At 45.3% G+C, this 19,551-nt stretch overlaps 1 protein-coding gene across 4 annotated transcripts in view; it reads left to right on the plus strand.

The window, feature by feature from the left end:
- BID (BH3 interacting domain death agonist) overlaps positions 1-19,551 on the plus strand; it is a 48,102-nt gene that overhangs the window by 870 nt on the left and 27,681 nt on the right. The window contains exon 2 of one of the 4 annotated variants that reach the window (XM_088025845.1): positions 3,119-3,245. The exons of the other annotated variants lie outside the window; for them this stretch is intronic. The gene's annotated coding sequence lies outside the window, so the exon portion shown is untranslated. The remainder of the gene's footprint in view (positions 1-3,118; positions 3,246-19,551) is intronic. 4 annotated transcript variants of the gene reach the window in all.

Below are 19,551 nucleotides of genomic sequence, written 5' to 3' on the forward strand. Positions count from 1 at the left end.
GTTTTTTGAATGACTTTGTGACCCCAGGGAACCCTGGGAGAGCCCTAAAGCCCTCAACTACAGAGTGGCCGGGCTGGCAGGGATTTTGCTGGGGTCATGGAGGGACAGTGGTGGTGACAGTGGGGGATGAGCTTGAGGAACACAGGTGAGGCCTTCTGGGATTGGATTGGTCTGGAAGGGATTGAGGAGCAGGTGAGAAACCCAGCACAAAGCACCCCCACATTTTCAGGCAACTAATTCCACTGCCAAGCCTGCCTGCCCTTCCTGCAAATCTTATCTGTCTGCCCAAGCCTCACTTGGTAGCATCTCAGCTGGTCTCTCTATAGAAGGGAGCTGGGGAAGCTGCTGAAGGATGTGGTTTGTCCACATTCCATCTCCACCCATCTGGGGCAAGTGGCAGGCTCTGAGTTGGGAAAGGCTTTCCTGGGCCTTGGTCTCTGCCTTTTTTTTTTTTTTAAGATTTTATTTATTTATTTGACAGAGAGTGTGAGCACTTGGATGTAAGCACAAGCAGGGGGAGCAGCAGAGGGAGAGGGAGAAGCAGGCTCCCCACTGAGCAGGGAGCCAGAAGCAGGGGCTCCATCCCACAACCTGAGCCAAAGGCAGACACTCAACCGACTGAGCCACCCAGGCGCCCCTGGTCTGTGCCATCTTGAGACAGACCTTGAACCAGGGCCCTGAGCATCCACTGGAAGTCATCAGTGACTGTTCCTGGAAGATAGTCTGGTTTTGGAACTAGAAGGAAAGTGGGAAAGGGACTTCTGGTTTTAGAAGTTGAGGTGGGCAGAGCTCTAGTAAGGCCTTGTTGGGAAGAGAGGATAGATGTCAAGCCTTTCATTGCTGCCGGGCATGTGTGTGTTCTGTCCCTCCTGCCTGCCCAGGGAGAGAAGAGGTACAGGGTCAGCACCCACAGGAGGCCTTGTGAGGCACTTCATAAGTGGGGTTTAAAGGCAGCCTTCTCATGGGCCTCCTTGAGTACTGAGGTGCCCAGTGCCCATGCGGTGTGGTTCATGAGGGACAGGGTGCTGTCCCATGGGAATGGAGACATAAACTGGCTACTGTCATACATCAGGACGTAGGCTTTAGTGTGTTTGTTGCAAAGAGCTTTGGGAACATGGGGTGGGTTGCTGTTTTTGTCTGAGGAGGTTAGGCCATCTGAATGGGACTCTGAAGAATGAATAGGATCTTGCTAGTTGAATAAGGTGGGAAAGTGCACTCAGGGCAGTGCAGGAATGCTGGGGGAGGGGTGCCTAGGTGGGGAAGAGGTATCTCTAGGTGGGAATGGGCACTGCATGCCCTCCTCCGAGGCCTCGCCCAGGGAAGCTCACAGCCTTAGCCAACCTGGGGAGACCCACTGGAGGAACTGCAGGTTTCACTCATTGGCAAATGAGAACGGCCTGTCAGGAGTGCTGAGGCCACATGGAGGAGCAAGATATGAGATGGAGTCTTCCAGGACAAGAGTCTTGGCTTGAGAAGGGCAGTGAATGACATTGGAGCTGTTCTCTTTTTCTCTAGTGCAAGGGACTGTGACAGGAGGTCACCATCATGATCAAGGACTGTGTGTTCCTTGGTGGTAGTACGCAGGATGCTGGCTCTGGATTCCTAGCTCCTGAGAAGACTCACTCTAGAGCTGTGGCCATTGGAAGTCCTTTCTGTGGTTGTACCTCCGGTGACCATTTGTCAGTCTGGGGCTTGGGAGGGCAGTGCCGCCCTGGATGCCCCCTGAGGCCAGCTATCTACCCTACTGGGCCTCCTATGCATAGGATCCCATTAGCAGCACCTTGGCTGCCACACCTGGCTGGCCACCCCCCAGGCCATACCCGTCCTTGCCCAAAGCCACTGAGGGGTCTGAAAAAGCTAAATGAGGATGGTGATAACATACAGAGCTCGCTGTGGGCCAGACATACACGTAAAGAACTTTATGTGTATTAGTTAGCTCATTTGGACATCACAGTAATCAGAAGCAAGGTTATCATCCTTATTCTTCAGATGGGGGAGCATTAAGTAACTTGCCCAGGGTCACAACTGAGGGAGTCAGACCCTAGAGTCCCAGCTCTCAGTATTACATTACACTGCCTGGATTTCCAGGCTACTCGTCCATTTTCCAAATTCAGCCCATCTACCTCTGCACCTCTACACCAGTTAGACGTGAAGGGGCGAGGAACAGAGAGAATGGCCGTGGCCTTTCTGACTCCCCTCTCCTGCAGGCAGCTAGTGATGTGCGTGGGACAGGATGAAGCTTCAGGGAGCAGTGCCATGCGTGGACCCTCTGGGTGGGATTTTGCCCAGCAGGTTCCCCAGCCTCCCATCCCTGAGGTTCAGTCCTTTCCCTGCCTTCCCCTCCTTCTCTTTCTGCCTGCAGAGGTCAAAATGGGGGAGTTTCAAATGAAAGGCAGACTTGATGATCTGGATGAACCATAAAGCAACCATCGAATGGAAATCGTGGTTGGCTTTTTGTGTCCAGGGTCCTAAAAGCCACCAGCTTAGAAAATGAGGAAGTGGTTTGTTTTAAACTGACCTCTCCCCTTGGTAATCCTATCAGCTTGGTGTTGGGTGTTGGAGATGGGTGCCAGGCGGTGGAGTTTCATCACCCTCTCTGAGTCATAGACCAGGTTTAAAAGGGGGCTGGTTACGTTCAGACACCCAGAGTGGCCGGTTGCCCTCATGGAAGGATGTGGGCTGCACGGAAGTGGGGCTGCCACATGTGAAGAGAGGTGTGCCTTCTGGGTCCAGCGTGTCGGGATCACCATGGACATCCTGGCAGAGCTTTGTGCCTGGGCTTCTGCCTGGTCTGAATGGGCTCCCAAGCCCGCACTTAATAAGCTCCTGCCGTGCTGCTGTCTGTGCTGACCCGTGGGGCAGGTCTGCAGTTGCTGATATGCCGGCCAGTTTTTGGAGTGCCAAATGTAGCGTAGTGGTGGGAGGTGGGGTGGCTGTCTGAGCTTTTATCTGAGGCCAGCATTGGTGTTGCTGTTTTTCTGTCAGTGGGCATCTGTGCATCTGTAGTTGGTTTCATTTGCATAACTCTGTCATTTTAATTCTCAACCGAATTCTGTGAAATTCTGCAGATGTGAAACATCAGTGGTGGGGTGTTTCTCACGTATATCCTCATATTTAGGCAAGTGTTTGGATGGTCACAGCCCTGGGTCCAGGACCGGGCCACGTCCCAGGAGCTTCCGCTTGGATCTCCACACCCTCGTGCGCACCCCTCGCCATACCCCTCCCCGGCCAAGCCAAAGCGAAGGGTAAGAATCTCATGAGGCAGGGAGTGCCCTTTTTACAAATAGGGAAAGGGAGGTCACTTGGCAGGTTGAGAGCCAGCTGTGACCCGGGTATCTCTCCCTCTTTAGAGGATCTCTCTGTGGGCTGGGAATGCATGAGCCTCTTAAATGCTGCTGGGCCCCAGGGACTTAGGGAGTTTGGGGTTTTTCTGGGGTTTTCATCTGTCCAGGGAGAGCCAGCTGAAGTCTGGGGGACTAGTGTTGAGTTAGGGCTTGGGGACAGCAGGAGACATGACCGGAGTAAGGGAGCAGAGGAGGAGGTAGTAGATGGGGGGTGGGGGATAGGGGCTGAGTCAGGAAGGCTGTGGGAGGTGGTGTAGGGTTCCCACCTGGGAGTAAGTGCTGGAGAGTGACCTGGGGCTGAGTAACTCTGGTCCCATGAGCAGTAAACGAGGCCTGAGGTCTGAGGCATTTGTGTGCCTCAGTTTGGGAGAAGGCCAGCCGGGTAAATGAGTCACAGCACCAGCAGCCCCTCTCAGCATTAGTGAGGGTGTTATTTATAATGGATCACCATCTGGGAAGTCAGATCCATATGGGAAGGGCTGGGAGGGGCTTCTGCACTGGCAGGCAGCTCCTTGGAGACAGAAAGGAGGCCACAGCCTCTGGAGAATCCTGAGCTTTAGGTGCTGACTTCTGGTGAGGGAGGGCACTGTGTTTGGGACTGTCCCTCCTCTTTCTTCTGGGCCCAGACACCTCTATGTATGGTAGCAGGGGTGGGGAGAGGGCAGAGGCTCAGCACCCCCTTGACCCTGGAATCAAGGCAGGCCGTCCTATCGTAGAGGAGGTAAAGGGCCCTTAACTGGAACCTCTTCTCAACTTTCCAGCAGGTATTTCCTCACCCTGTCCTGGAGAGAGGGTAGGGTTAGGGTTGTGAGGTCAGTGGGTTGGCGGGCTGGCAGGCCCCTGGGATTGGGTGACAGCAAGCCTTAAGGAGAACATCATACTTTCTTTGGTCCCCAAATTCCCCACCGTGAGACCAGTTGGCCCCAGGTGTCCATCATGTCTCAAAAAGCCTGGTTTCTCCCAGGGATATCTCCTAGAAACCTTGGTAACATCCAACCTCCCAGACTCTTTCCTGGCCGCCTGGGGAGCTGAGTCCAGAGCCGTTGTTGGTGACAACATCTCACTGGGGTGGTGCTTATCTGTGTGTAAAATGATTGTACTGACTATTTTCACACCCTGCACCATTCCAGATACAGGTTATCATCCCTTTGCCTAGATGAGGAACCAGAACCTGCTAGAACTTGGGAGGTGGGAGGGTTGTTGCTTACCCATGGGAGCCCCTGCCGTGCATACTTGGCTGGCCCACCTTCTCCTCCTGCTCCATTCAGCTGCCCCGCCAGCCAGCCATGCCTCGCTCTGAAGGCCACATGGGAGCAGCCCCCTGGGCAGCGTGATCTGGGGTCTTGGTAACGTCTCTTTTCTTCCCCATGACTAAGCTCTAAGAGGAAGGCAGTTAGGGTTGTAGAGGAGTTGGCAAGGACAAAGGCTGAGCTAGACATTTTGGAGTAGCCTCTGGGATGCCTGTCTTGCCCCACCCCGTGTGCACAGATCTTTCTGAAGGGCCTAGGCAGGGGAGGGCAAGCAGGAGACTCTAGGATGGAGGCCTTTAGCACCCAGGATGGTGGACTTTTGCAGACCTGGGTAGAGCAGTGGACCTGTGTGAGGGGATGGCCTCAGGTACCTGAGAAAGAGGCTCCTGCCTTTTCAGAACATACTTTCTCAGGCTGCCTTTTTTTAAATTTTTTTTTTAAATTTTTTATTATGATGTTAATCATCATACATTACTGTCTGCCTTTTTTTAACCACTTTATTGAGATATTTCACATACCAAATATTCACCCATTTAAAGTGGTTTTTATTATATTCACAGAGTTGTTTCAACCATCACCACAATCTAATTTCAACAGCCCCAAAAGAAATTCCGTACACATTATTAATCATGCCCTAGTCCCACTGTCTCTGCAGCTCTTGGCACCTAATCCACTGTCTCTTTGGATCTCTGTATTCTGAGAGTTCCCGTAAGTGGGATCATACAAAACGTGGCCTTTTGTGCCTCTTTCACTTTGCATGTTTTCGGTCCATCCATGTTGTAACGTGAATCAGACCTTCATTCCTTTTCACGGTCAGATAATATTCCATTGTAATAGAGGTACCACGTTTTGTTTATGCATTCATTAAACATTGAACATTTGGGTTCAATGAACATTTCTACTTTCTAACGATTATGGATAATGCTGCTATGAACATTCATGTACAGGTTTTTCTGTGGGCATATGTTTTCATTTCTCTTAGATATATGCCTAGGAGTAGAATTGCTGGGTCACTTGATAACTGTGTTTAATTGTTTGAGGAGCTGCCAAACTTTCTAAAGGAAGCTGCATCATTTTACATTCCTACCAGCAATGTCTGAGGGGTCCAGTTTCTCCACATCCTTGTTACCACTTGCTTTTATCCATCTTTTTTAGCTTAGCCATCCTAGTGGCTCCATTGTGGTTTTTTTTTTTTTTTAAGGATTTTATTTATTTATTTGACAAAGAGAGACAGCGAGAGAGGGAACACAGGCAGGGGGAGTGGGAGAGGGAGAAGCAGGTTTCCCACAGAGCAGGGAGCCTGACGTCCATCCCAGGATGCCAGGATCATGACCTGAGCCAAAGGCAGACAGACACTTAACGACTGAGCCACTCAGGTGCCCCTTCATTGTGGTTTTGATTAGTATTTTTATAATGGCTAATCATGTTGAGCATATTTTCCATGAGCTTATTGGCCATTTGAGTATCTTTTCTGGATCCTGTTCAAATCTTTTTTTTTAATATATTTTTTAAGATTTTATTTATTTATTTGACAGAGACACAGCGAGAGAGGGAACACAAGCAGGGGGAGTGGGAGAGGGAGAAGCAGGCTTCCCGCTGAGCAGGGAGCCTGATTGGCTCGATCCTGGGGGGAGTGGGGAGTGGGTGGGGTGTTGGGCTTGATCCCAGGACCCTGGGACCATGACCTGAGCTGAAGTTAGACACCCAACCACTGAGCCACCCAGGCACCCCAATCCTGTTCAAATCTTCTGCCCAATTTTTAATCAGGTTGTCTTTTCATTGTTGTTATAAGAATTCTTTGTTGTCAGTCCTTGTCAGATTAATGATTTGCAAATATTTTCCTCCATTCCATGGGTCGTCTTTTCACTTTCTTAGTGGTATCTTTTCAAGCAAAAGAGTTAATTTTCTTTTCCTTTTTTTTTAAGATTTTATTTTTTATTTTTTATTTTTTATTTTAAGATTTTGTTTGTTTATTTGACAGAGAGAGACAGCGAGAGAGGGAACACAGCAGGGGGAGTGGGAGAGGGAGATCCCAGCCCGCATCGGTCTCCCTGCTCTGGGGGAAGCCTGCTTCTCCCTCTCCCACTCCCCCTGCTGTGTTCCCTCTCTCATTATCTCTGTCTCTATCAAATAAATAAACAAAATCTTTAAAAAAAAAAAAGATTTTATTTTTAAGTAATCTCTACACATAACATGGGGCTTGAACTTATAACCCTGAGATCAAGAGTTGCATGCTCTACCCACTGAGCCAGCCAGTTCCTGGGAGTTAATTTTCAAGAAGTCCAGTTTATCTGTTTTTTTCTTATATTACTTAATTTTGTGGTGTCATATCTAAGAAATCATTGCCTGACCCACGGTCATGAAGTTTTATTCCTGCGTTCTAAGAATTTTATAGTTTTAGCTCTTGGGTTAGTTCTATGATCTATTTTGAGTTAATTTTTGTATATGATATGAGGTAGGGGCTTGTGGATACCCATTTGGCCCAGCACCATTTGTTGAAAAGACAACTTTTTACCTGGTCTTGCCCCCTTTGTCAATGATCAATTAACCATAAATATTAGAGTTTATTTCTGGACTGTCATTGCTAGTCCACTGATCTTATGTTTATCCTTTGCAATACCACACTGTCTTGATTAGCTTAGTAGTAAGTTTTGAAATTGGGGAGTGTGAGTCCACCACCTTGTTCTTTTTCAAGATTGCCTGTTCTGTGCCCCTTGCATTTCCATATGAATTATAGGAGCCATCTGTAACTTTCTGGGGAAAAAAAAAAAAAAAAGCCAGCTGGGAGTCAGAGAGGAATTGCATTAAATCTATAAGTCAGTTTTGGGGAGTATTGCTATCTTAACCATAATAATTCTCCCAATCTATAAGCATCTCACGGCTTTTCATTTATTTAGCTCTTTAGTTTCTTTCAACAGTATTTGTAGTTTTTAGTGTACAAATCTTATGTTACTTTTGTTAACTGTATTCCTAAGTGTTCTCTTTTTCTTGATGCTGTTATAAAGGTAATTGCTTTCTTAATTTCATTTTTGGCTTGTTGATTGCTGATGTATAGAAGTACAATTGATCTTGCAATACTTATGTCCTGTAGCCTTGCTGAACTCACTTATTAGTTCCAGTAGTTTTTTTAGTGGATTCCTTGGGCTTTTCTACATGTAAGATCATGTCAACTCAGTATGTTTTAAAGCTTCTCAGTTGATTCCTGTGTGCCAGGGTTAAAAACCATTGGGTTAGATCAGTGGTCCCATGCCTTGAGATGGAAAGGGGGGAACAGAATCAGAGCACTTGAATTTCTAAGGACTTTTCTTCTGTGTCTGTGGGGAAGAATGAGGAGCTTAGAGAGGGACCAGTATCGTACACTCCAGCTTCCTCCAATCCTGGTAGACCCAGTTGGGCCGGGTGAGTGAAAGTGTGCCTTTTACAGAAATGTGTTTTGGGTGAGAGTGGCAACACCCTCCCTGCTTTGAGTTGTCAGAGCCCGTGGGAAAACTGGTAAGAGTCAACACCCAAAGGAAGAAGTCAGTGGCTTAGGGAAGCCATTGGGGTCCTGTTGGGGACTGAGTAAAGGAGGAAGTCTGGCTCAGAGCCACCCAGGGTTGTCGGGACTGTCTTTCTGGCTCTGCCTTGAACCTATCCACCCCAAGTAACTGGACTTCACCCCACTTGAAGGGAAGGACTTTTTCTTACAGCTCTACACTGTTGGTTTTATTTTCATAAAAGCGGATGTGAGAACTGGCAGACCTTAGAAATCCACATTGTTTAGAAAACTGTTGTATCCTCTTATTAGTTCCTTCATTAATTAGAGAACTAAATGAAATCTCAGACACGTGTCCATTTTAAATTTGTACAAAAGTCACGGTTTCACTTTTTTTTTCTTTTATTTAGCGGTTTGGGAGGTCATCCACTGAAAAGCATGCCCAACGGATTCACATAGTCTTTTCTTTCCTTTTTTTTAAGGTTTTATTTATTTGAGAGAGAGAGCACAAGCAGGGGGATTGGCAGGCAGAGGGAGAAGCAGGCTCTCCGCTGAGCAGGGAGCTTGACATGGGACTGGTTCCCTGAACCCTGGGATCATGACCAGAGCTGAAGGCAGACGCTTAACGACTGAGGCCACCCAGGTTCCTTCACATGGTATTTTCTTACCTGCCAGAGGCAGTAGCTAAGCAGAACTTGTTTCTTGACTTTGCCAAATGTGTGTGTGTCTCCCTCCCTCTCTCTCCTGACTTTGTTTTGTTTTGGTTTCTGGTTTGCACATGCAGATCAATTATTCCCAGTGGTGGCATCAGTGATCAAAGATTTGGGTTTGTGGTCTCACCATGGACAAATGGATTCTCTGTTGAATGAGGGATGACAGAGAGGCTGGATTGTTGGACTTTACTGTGTCCTTAGTCTCTTGAGTTCAGTTTGGTTCAGAATTTTGTGTCCACCAGGAAGAACAACTCTGACATCTGAACCAGTATCTATGTTTATTCTCAACCTGGAGCTGATGTAGAATTGATGCCACAAGCTCTCTCTGTCTGTAGTTCAGAAAGGCCGTTGCCTCTCATTGTATAAATGTGAAACAAATTTCTTTAATTATTGGGGAGTTAGGTTGTAAAGTATCTTAAGTTGGAGAAACTCTGATCAGCTTGTGGACTTGAATAAATGTCTACGTCAAGTATTTCTAAAATTTCCAGAAAATATGGAGATTGCACTTTTTTTTAAATTTTATTTTTTTAGGTAATCTCTACCCCCAGTCTCTTACCCCCACAATCACCAAGATTAAGAGTCACGTGCTCCACTGACTGAGCCAGTCAGGCGCCCCAAGGAAATTGCACTCCAAATAATTTAAATGCAGTAGACTTAAAAAAAATTCTTACAGAAACAAGCTTTTTTTAAGAATGCAGATTTACATTATTAAGTCTTTGACAAATGAGAATAAATTAATAATTTAGTGTAAAAAAATCTTTTCTCTGATTTATTAGTATTAGATATAATACTGATTATGAACAACATGCAGTAAATCAATATAATAAATTTTATTTTACCTTCCCACCATGCCCAAACTTGTACAGGTAGACCATTACTCTTACATAATGTTTAAGGTTATAAAAAATGTAAATTTGTTCTCAACTAAATTCAGTTAAATTCTGACAGTGTTTTTATTTTAACAGTATTTGAAGATAAAGCTTAAGTAACCTAAAACCTGGGATAATATTAAATTGTGTTAATTAATCGGTAGTCATTGTATACATAGAATACTGAAACACTGATTACTAGGTATAATTTTAAGGTTTTTTTTTTAATATACTAAAAAGCTTTATCTTTGGCTACTATTAATGTGAGAAAGTATGAAAGGGGTGTGGGGGGGGCTATAGAAAGTTGTGTTATGTATTGTGTTCAGGACTTGTGCTAGTCTGCTAAAATGTTCATGAGTGACAGCTCTCAACCCCCTAGTTCTCTGGGAAGTACAAGTTAATTAGTTTGGTTAAAAGTTATACTTAATATGAATGGCAGATAAAAACTTTGTGTATATGCTTTTAATTTTCAAGCAAAAGGGTTTTGTTTTTTTTTCCTCAAAGCAGCATTGCTCACACTTTTTTGTCTCTAGATTCTTTTACACATGAAAATTATTGGGGACCCCAAAAGCTTTTGATTAAGTGGGTTTATCATATTTTCTGTGTTTGAAATTAAAACTGAGAAATTTTTAAAGTATTTGTTGATTCATTGGAAAATACCGATGCTTGTTGCTTGTTAACATGAACTTTTAAAAATACTATATTTTATAAAACACTTTTCATGAGAACATTTTCATGTTTCTGCAGATCTGTTTTGGTTTTTTTTTAAGATTTTATTTATTTATTTGACAGAGAGAGACACAGCGAGAGAGGGAACACAAGCAGGGGGAGTGGGAGAGGGAGAAGCAGGCTTCCGACAGCAGGGAGCCTGATGCGGGGCTCGATCCCAGGACCCTGGGACCATGACCCGAGCCGAAGGCAGACACTTAATGACTGAGCCACCCAGGCGCCCCTGCAGATCTGTTAAATGACTGAGTCTGAAAAGAAGCTATGAAATATGTCATAGCTTTGGCAAAGTTTGCTTATTTTGATGGTCTTGCTTTCTTGGTTTACTCATTGATGCCTTTACTGCCAAAATGAAAGATTATTCTTTACTTTCCGTGTAATCCAACTGGATAGCAGAGATTCTGTAAAACAATAATTTTTGATACTTTATGGTAACTTATATTATTGATTGCTTGAAGGGAAAAAACCCTACAAAGAACAAAGGCTCATCACTTATGAAAGAACTAAGGTTTTGTTAGTTTCATTAACAGCTCTGGTTTCTCAGGTATCCCATGATCCTCACTTAAATGCCAGATGGCCTCAGACAACACTTTTGGTGCTGCCTTCCAAAAACTGGACCCTAAATGTAGACAAAAATTTTTTCAGAATATGTTATTGCCTAAAACAGTCATTGAGATTTCTCAGAGTGCCCCTGTAAATCACAAAGGTCATCCACCTTCTAAAAAGAGAAATACTATAAAATGAATTAGATTTGTTTGAAGTGTCAGTCTTGTGAGGGCTGCGTGCAAAGAGCAGCTGTCGGATCAGAAGAGGTGCTTGCTCGGGCTTACCTTGGTTACGTTTGTGCAGATAAAATGTTATGAATGCAAATATTTCAGAAAACGTTTGCTTTATGGCAGTGCCTTTCTGCCCATATTATGTTTTTATTCTCAGGGGAAAGTGATGAAATTTGTTATGAAATAGTTATGTATCATACCCAAAAAGAGAATCTGTCTCTCTTCCATTCTTATATTACCAGTTGGAGAAATGAATTAATCACAACCAGTAAGTCTCTGCCACCTGTAGATGTGTGTGTGTGTATATATGTATATCTCCAACAAAGGACAGAATTAAGGCCTTGTGGAAAAGGATTATACCAAGTACCTTAAACTAGTAATACTTAAAAAAACAGACTTCTGAGTTAGCATGGCTTCAACAACTTTCAGACGACACCAGTGCTCAGAGTCAGGATTTTCAGGGCACTTTTTACTCTGGATACTGACTGACAGAGCCATGGAAGTGGCCTGCTGGCCTCAAATGCTGCCAAGCACGATTTCTATAGGACACAACAAACCTGTGTGGGAAACTGTGCTGTGGGGATTGCTTGGAATATTGCTGAGGTTTCGTTTCCATTTTCTAGATTACATGAGGAAACTCCTTAAGCTGCCTGTACTGTCTGTAACCCACAACAATTTAATAGACTCTGCTTTGCGAAACTGAAATGAAACACTTAAAAATGATACCTAGTTCTCTGCTGCCCTCCTGCCCCCCACCTCACTCACGTACCCTTCTTCCCTGCCCTGGAATTCCTGTGAAGTCTCCCTGTTTTGAAGGCAGACGCTTAACCATCAGGGACCTAGGCACCCCTTGTTCTTCCTTTCTGAAGCTGAATTAATATTCCACTCTACTGGGACACCTGAGTGGCTCAATCGGTTAAGCATTTCCTTCGGCTCAGGTCATGGTCCCAGGGTCCTGGAATTGAGCCCCGCACCGGGCTCCCTGCTCAGCCTTCTTCTCCCTCTGCCTGCTGCTCCCCCTGCTTGTGCTCTCACTCTCTCTCTCTGACAAATAAATAAATAAATCTTTTAAAAAAATATTCCACTCTATGGATAAAACCATGTTTGGTTTATCCATTCACCCATCTATGGACATTTGCATAGCTTTTGTAAATAGTACAGCTAGAACATGGGTGTACAAATATCTGTTTGAATTGCTGTTTTTACTTCCTTTCTGTATATACCCAGAAGCAGAATAATATAAATTAAATCATATGGTAATTCTGTGTGTAATTTTTTGAGAAACTGTTACCAAACTCAGACTTGTTTGTGTACCGGATACACAGTAATCTAATGTCTGAGATACTGGCTTTGAAGCAAAGAAATCTTTATTATCAGAAGGGCAATCCAACGAGAAATCGGGATCATTTCCAAAGCTGAGTGACCCTGCTGAGCCTAGGGACAGCTTATATATATATATATATTTTTTTTTAAAGATTTATTTATTTGAGAGAGAGAGAATGAGAGATAGAGAGCACGAGAGGGAAGAGGGTCAGAGGGAGAAGCAGACTCCCCGCTGAGCAGGGAGCCCGATGTGGGACTCGATCCCAGGACTCCAGGATCATGACCTGAGCTGAAGGCAGTTGCTTAACCAACTGAGCCACCCAGGCGCCCAGGACAGCTTATATATTTGAGAGGAGAGGAAGGGGTTTCTTGAAACCTTAAGGGGGTGGGGCTCAACAACCTAGAGGTAAGCATTCTTCCGAACAATGAGGCACTATTTGGGACCTGGTACATCAAGCCCGATGTTACCATCCGGTCCCCATTAGGTTTATTTTATTTTTATTTTATTTATTTGTTAGAGAGTGTGCATGTGTGCTCACACAAGCAAGGGGGAGCGGCAGGCAGAGAGAGAGGGAGAAGCAGGCTCCCCGCTGAGCAGGGAGTCCGATGTAGGGCTCGATCCCAGGACCCTGGGATAATGACCTGAGCTGAAGGCAGATGCTTAACCAACTGAGCCACCCAGGTGCCCCCCCCTACCATTAGGCTTCTACGATCAATGAGTAAACGGGGAGTAGGGGTAAAAAGGCAAAGTTAATGATTGATCATGCTGAAACATAATTAGGGAACATAACAGAATGTGGAGCTGAGTTAATAATGCAATTAATACAACCATAGTTCTGTTTATGCTCTCAAAACAGGTCCAGGCACCAAGTGTGTGGCCTCAAAACTGCCATACTGTCCTTTTTTTAAACAGGATATAATTGGACAAGCTGATAAGTGTAACCAGGGCCTTCCTTGGAATGTCATATTTCTGCATGATGCGCATGTCATGACAAACCACTTTTTACTTTATGGAGCCAGTGCCTACAAAGCCTTGCCAGGAACCCTGCCCAGCCCCTGGCTGATAGGGCCTTAGCTGTACAGGGGGTTAGGAAGGTCATTTCCTGACAGGCCAGGGAATTTAAGATACTTGGTGGACCTGAATAAGAGAGGCAAGAGACTGACTATATAAATGGACAGTGGCCAGACCGTACGTAAATGCAGAACACATCACCTGCAGCAACCTACCCAGGAAACCATAACCCCTCCTTACATAATGACTAGCTCAGGAAGGCAGCGTGCTAGAAATCAGACATCTGTCTCTGGTGACAATCCAGAAAGCTAAAAATAACTTCTGTAACAATTGGCCCCTAATGGCCTTCATTAATAAGGCCTACTGTTTGTCCTTGCTTCCAACTTAGGACTACCCAGAAAAAACCAAATATGCACCCCTAACCAGTCACACAGGGTGCCACCAGCCTCCAGTTGGGGCACACCTGAAGTCCCCACCTTTTCTTCACTGTAAATCTTTCCCACTCCTCTGCCTGCCTTTGAGAGTCTGCCAAATTCAAGTGTCTAGATAAATAGCCTTTGTTCCCAGGTTGGGCTTTATTTCCATAGAGGAATTCACTCACATTTATAGGAATTGCCAATGAAACCTGGAATTGGTTAGGCTTGGTTTCCTGCCCTCAGGTCTCAAATAATAAGGTGTTTAAAAGTCCGGTCCGAGATTCCTTATGAAAGTCTCTGGTCAGAAGTTGATTCTGTGGCTTTAGTAGTTCAATATTGAGTGGCTCTAAGTTTGCAGAAGAAACTTTTATAGGTTTAACTGGTTAATGAACACTCTTGCTGTACTGATGTAAACTACCAAGACTGTGGAATGAGACCAGCCTTTATTTATGTCAAAGAATAATCTTTGAGATGATTATCATAGGCAGGAAGACTGTCAGGAAAAACTGTGAAAGACTTTGAAATAGGAAATGAAAAAACCCAACCTGGATGTTCAAACTGTAGTCTTTTAGGTTTTCTTTGCGTTTTATTGCCTTTGAGTTATTTTACATCTTTGTAAGTTGCAGAAAACTGATACTAATGCAAATGATTGTTCATAGAAGTGCAAATGAGCTGTCCAGTGGAATACCTTGTGGATATTGACTAGTTTGGGGTGTGTTTGTAAATTCATTTCAGCTTTCCCATTGCCTGTGGCTATGGATCTTTGATTCCTTTGAGTGGTTTTAACATTTTACTGTTTCCCCCATTAAATGAGTTAAATAAAATCTTTAATATGTTCATTTAAGAAGGAAAAGAAAAAGAAAATCCACCTTCTCCAAACCCATTTTTCTGAGGAGGACACCGAGGCCCAGAAAAGTGAACTCCCTGTCCCTGTATTTTCCAGATAGCACTTTCTCTTCTGGATCCCTGGTCTGGGGAAAACATAAAAATACTTATATTTTCACAGATATACAACTGACCTTTGAGTTTGAACTGTGTAGGTCCACTTATATGCAGATTTTTTCCATATATAAATTTAGGCATTCCTGATGATTTTCTTAATGACATTTTCTTTTTTTCTAGCTTTAATTAAAAAAAATTTTTTTAAAGATTTTATTTGAGAGAGAGAGAAAGAGAGCACATGAGAAGGGGGAGGGTCAGAGGGAGAAGCAGACTCCCTGCTGAGCAGGGAGCCCAATGCGGGACTCCATCCCGGGACTCCAGGATCATGACCTGAGCTGAAGGCAGTCGCTTAACCGACTGAGCCACCCAGGCACCCTAATTTTTAAAATTGTAAAAAGGTTTTATTTATTCATTTTAGAGAGCAAGAGTGAGAGAGCGGGGTGAGGGGCAAAGGGAAAGGAGAGAGAGAATCTCAGGTAGACTCTATGCTCAGCACGGAGCCTAATGGAGGGTCGATCTCAATCCTAAGATCATGACCTGAGCTGAAATCAAGAGTTGGACGCTTAACCGACGGAGCCACCCAGGTGCCCCTCTAGCTTACTTTATTATAGGAATACAATGTATCATACATATAACATGAAAAGTATGTGTTAATCACCTGTTTACATTATCAGTAAGGCTTTCAGTCAACATTAATAGTTCAGGGGCACCTGGGTGGCTCAGTTCTTAAGCGGCTGCCTTCTGCTCAGGTCATGATCCCAGGGTCCTGGGATCGAGCCCTGCATTGGGCTCCCTGTTCCGTGGGAAGCCTGCTTCTCCCTCTCCCCCTGCTTGTGTTCCCCCTCTCACTGTCTCTCTCTCTCTGTGTCAAATAAATAAATAAAATCTTTTTTTTTTTAAATTACTAGTTCAGTTTGGGGGGAGTTAAAAGTTATACGGGCGGGGCGCCTGGGTGGCTCAGTCGTTGAGCGTCTGCTTTCGGCTCAGGTCATGATCCCGGGGTCCTGGGATCGAGCCCTGCATCAGGCTCCCTGCTCAGTGGGAAGCCTGCTTCTCCCTCTCCCACTCCCCCTGCTTGTGTTCTCTCTCTCACTGTGTCTCTCTCTGTCAAATAAATAAATAAATCTTTAAAAAAAAGTTATATGGGCATTTTTGACTGCACAGGCGTCAGTGCCCCCCCAACCCCCACATTGTTCAAGAGTCAACTGTATATAGACCTAGGTCTATCTATAAAAATAGATATATCTTCATATATACTTAGCTGTAAAAAAGATGTAGATACATAAGATACATAGATATATATAGATACGGTGAAAATAAAGCAAAAATCTCACTAACATAGAATCTGGAGGCCAGCAGGGGGCGCCATCATGTGCAGACCTAGTAGGAAGAGAGGGTACCTTGCGAGGGCCCCCCCCAACTCTACTGCCCGAGCAGGAGGACTGATGAGAGGACAAATGAGCCCAGCCAATGAGAGACTGTCATAACTCAGCCAGTGAGAAGCCACTATACTTGGAGCTCCCCTTTTACTCCAGTGGACTTTTTGTTTATTATAACAGTCCTCCCGGCTTCCCCCTTTCCTCTCCAAGTGTTCTCCTTGCCGAGGACTTGCCTATGGTTTTGCCTAAGCGGTTTAATTTTTTTAAGGTGAACATCTCACACACACAGTTGACCTTTGAACAACATGGGGGTAGAGGCGCTGAGTCCCCCACTTCCAGCCCCACGGTCAGAAATCTACATATGACTTTTGACTCCTTAGAAACTTAACTGCTAATAGCCTACTGTTGACAAGAAGCCTTACTGATAACACAAATGGTCAATTAACAGATATCTTGTAGGTTATATGTATTCTTATAATAAAGTAAGCTAGAGAGGGGCACCTGGGTGGCTCAGATGGTTAAGCATCTGCCTTCGGCTCAAGTCATGATCTCCACGTCCTGGAATGGAATCTCACGGTCCAGCTCTTGGTTCAGCTGGGAGTCTGCTTCTCCCTCTGCCTCTCCCCTCTGCTTGTGCTCTCTTTCTCTCTGTCTCTCTCTCAAGTGAATAAATAAAATCTTAAAAAAAATAAAGTAAGCTAGACAAAGGGAAATGTTACTGAGAAAATCATAAGGAAGAGAAAATACATTTACAGTACTGTAAAAAATCTGTGTTATAAGTGGACCCACGAAGTTTAAACCCCTGTTTTCAAGGGTCAACTGTATATAGATAAAGAGATATCTTTCCCCATGGTCTTTTTTTTTTTTTAAGATTTTATTTATTTGAGAGAGTGAGAGCATGAGAGAAAGCATAAGCGGCGGAGAGGGAGAAGCAGGCTGCCCATCGAGCAGGGAGCCCAATGCAGGGCTCCATCTGAGGACCCTGAGATCATGACCTGAGCCAAAGGCAGATGCTTAACCGACTGAGCCACCCAGGTGTTCCCCCTGCCGCCCACAATGGGTCATTTTTCCATTGTTCTTCCAGCTGCATGCACCGTGCCTGCACATTGAACGAGCTCAATGTGGGTTGTTGATTGATGAAAGCCATACTCACAGACACACAGCTGGTTAAGTGATGGGCTGGGGTCATGCAGAGTTGGGTTCTCCCAGCATAATTGTAGCATGCCCCCCGTGTAATGTTTAGTAACCTTGAGGTCTGCTTGGTGGTTGGTGAGGAGGTGAGTGTGGTGGGGGGGACACAGGTGAATCTATGTTGGGAAGGAGAGGCCTGCCCTGCCAAGGTTTTGTCCTCATAAAACCTTTGTCCTTCCGGGGCACTTGTGTATACTTGCTCCTGCCTCCCTTTGGGCCAAGCGCCCAAATTGACTGACTTTATGGGATGGTGTTGGGCTGTTTTTTGGTGAACTTTGGGGTTTTTAGTTAATACAGGGACATTTGGTGTCCAGGGTAGGGCTCTCAGGCCTTAGGAAAGGGGATTGGAGTCTGAGTAGACACACATCAGGTACCCACTGTGCTTATGTTTCTCATGGAAAACAGGCCCAGAGGTGGGCACCAATTTGCCCCACACCCCAGCCTTGGGCAGCTCTGCAGGTGCTGTGTTCCCTGCCTTCACTGGGCAGCCTCCAGTCTCAGCCTTGACTCTGAAAATTGAGGTGGAAGTGCCTTCTTTACAGGCATGTCATGAAGAATAGAGAGAAGCCACAAGCAGAGATGAGCCCGGCACTGTAGCTGGTGTGTTCCGATGTTGTCAGTATGTGGTGGTTGCCGGGGTCTTGTAACGAGTAATAATATTTGCCTTCCGTGCACCTCAGAATCCTAGACTGATAAGGGTGGGGGAGAGAGGATCTCCTAGAAACCAGCCGTGCGGAATCTCAAGTCCCAGGCTGCATCCATCATAGGTGTGTCTCGGGACCGGTGAAATACTGGCTGTGAACAAGCTAGGTAACTGGAAAGCCTCGTCCAGGGGGAAGCCAGTGGCTTGCTCTTTCCCGTTTCCATCTACCTTGCCATTTTCCTGCTGGATCTCAGAAAGGAGAGGACATCAGTTCTTGGCTGCTTGAGTTTTCCTTCTTGCTGGCAACTTTGGTTAGGAATTGGGGTTCGAGGATGGAGCCATTAATAGCACAAAGCCCTTGAGGTTTTCCGTGGGTCTTCACTCCTGTACGCCTAGTCCTGCTAACAGCTGACAGCTGACTCCTTGAGTTTCTTCTTGAGTAACAAAGCAGTGAAGCCAGAGGTAAACCAGATGCAGGCAGACACTCTGCCCTGAAGGTTTATGCATCCCCCCAGGCCCTGCTCAGCCAGGCGTGGGAGTGCAGCCCCCTTTCCTAAAGACCCCCATTGGGCCATACATCCCCGGGGTACTGTGGCAGTGACCCTGAGGCCTGTGTGACCTGGGCACAGCCCAGCTGAGCTACAGTCCCTGTTGTCTCTGACCACTGTGAGGCCTGTGCATACGCTGAATTTTCACATCTATCTACTTTGATTCTGGACTTAGTAGGAAAACACCACACCAGGGTATTCATCACAGCCCTGTTTTTAATGGTGAAAAAATGGGAACTATAAATGTCCAGTAATAAGGCATTAATTGTATTTTGGGGTATATGTACAGTAGAACAGGGTTTTCAGCCTCAGCACCGTTGACACTTTGGGCTAGAGAATTCTTTGTTCTGGGGCGTGCCCTGTTGTAGGATGTTGAGCAGCATCCCACTGGATGCCAGTAGCACACTCCCCAGACAACCAGAAATATCTCCAGACACTGCCACATGTTCTTGGGAGGGGGGGAGCAAAGTCATCCCTGGTTGAGAACAAACTTCTGCAAAATAAAACATTTTTTGAAAAATACCTATTGAAGCGGAAATACCACAATTTGAAGGAAGACAGAGTCTACCTGAGGATGTGGATGTGTGTATTGTTAACCTTAAATAAAACTGCCAGTTATTTTTACCAGTGAAAATAGGTTTATTTAGCAATAGCAAAGAATTGCAATTTGGGACAAGCTAGCCATGCCAAAGCCATAGGCAAGTCCCTAGAACAAGGGAGAGGAACACTCTTTTATGGAGGAAAGGGGGAGGTTGGGAGGGCTGTTAGAAACAAAATTTCAGTGGATGAAACGGAGTTTGAAGTATAGTGACTCTCATTGGCTGGGCTGTGGGGGGAAGCCTACCTACCTTCTGCAGTGGTAGTTAAGTAGTATCTACTGGCAGGGTGTGAGAGCGCCCCCTGCTGGCTTCCTGACTCCATTCTAACCAAGGTTTCCTTTTATT

This window comes from Eumetopias jubatus, unplaced genomic scaffold, assembly GCF_037043125.1.
Source record: "Eumetopias jubatus isolate StellerSeaLion01/CBP00866 unplaced genomic scaffold, mEumJub1_p1.0 scaffold_8, whole genome shotgun sequence".
Classification (NCBI taxonomy): Eukaryota; Metazoa; Chordata; class Mammalia; order Carnivora; family Otariidae; genus Eumetopias; species Eumetopias jubatus.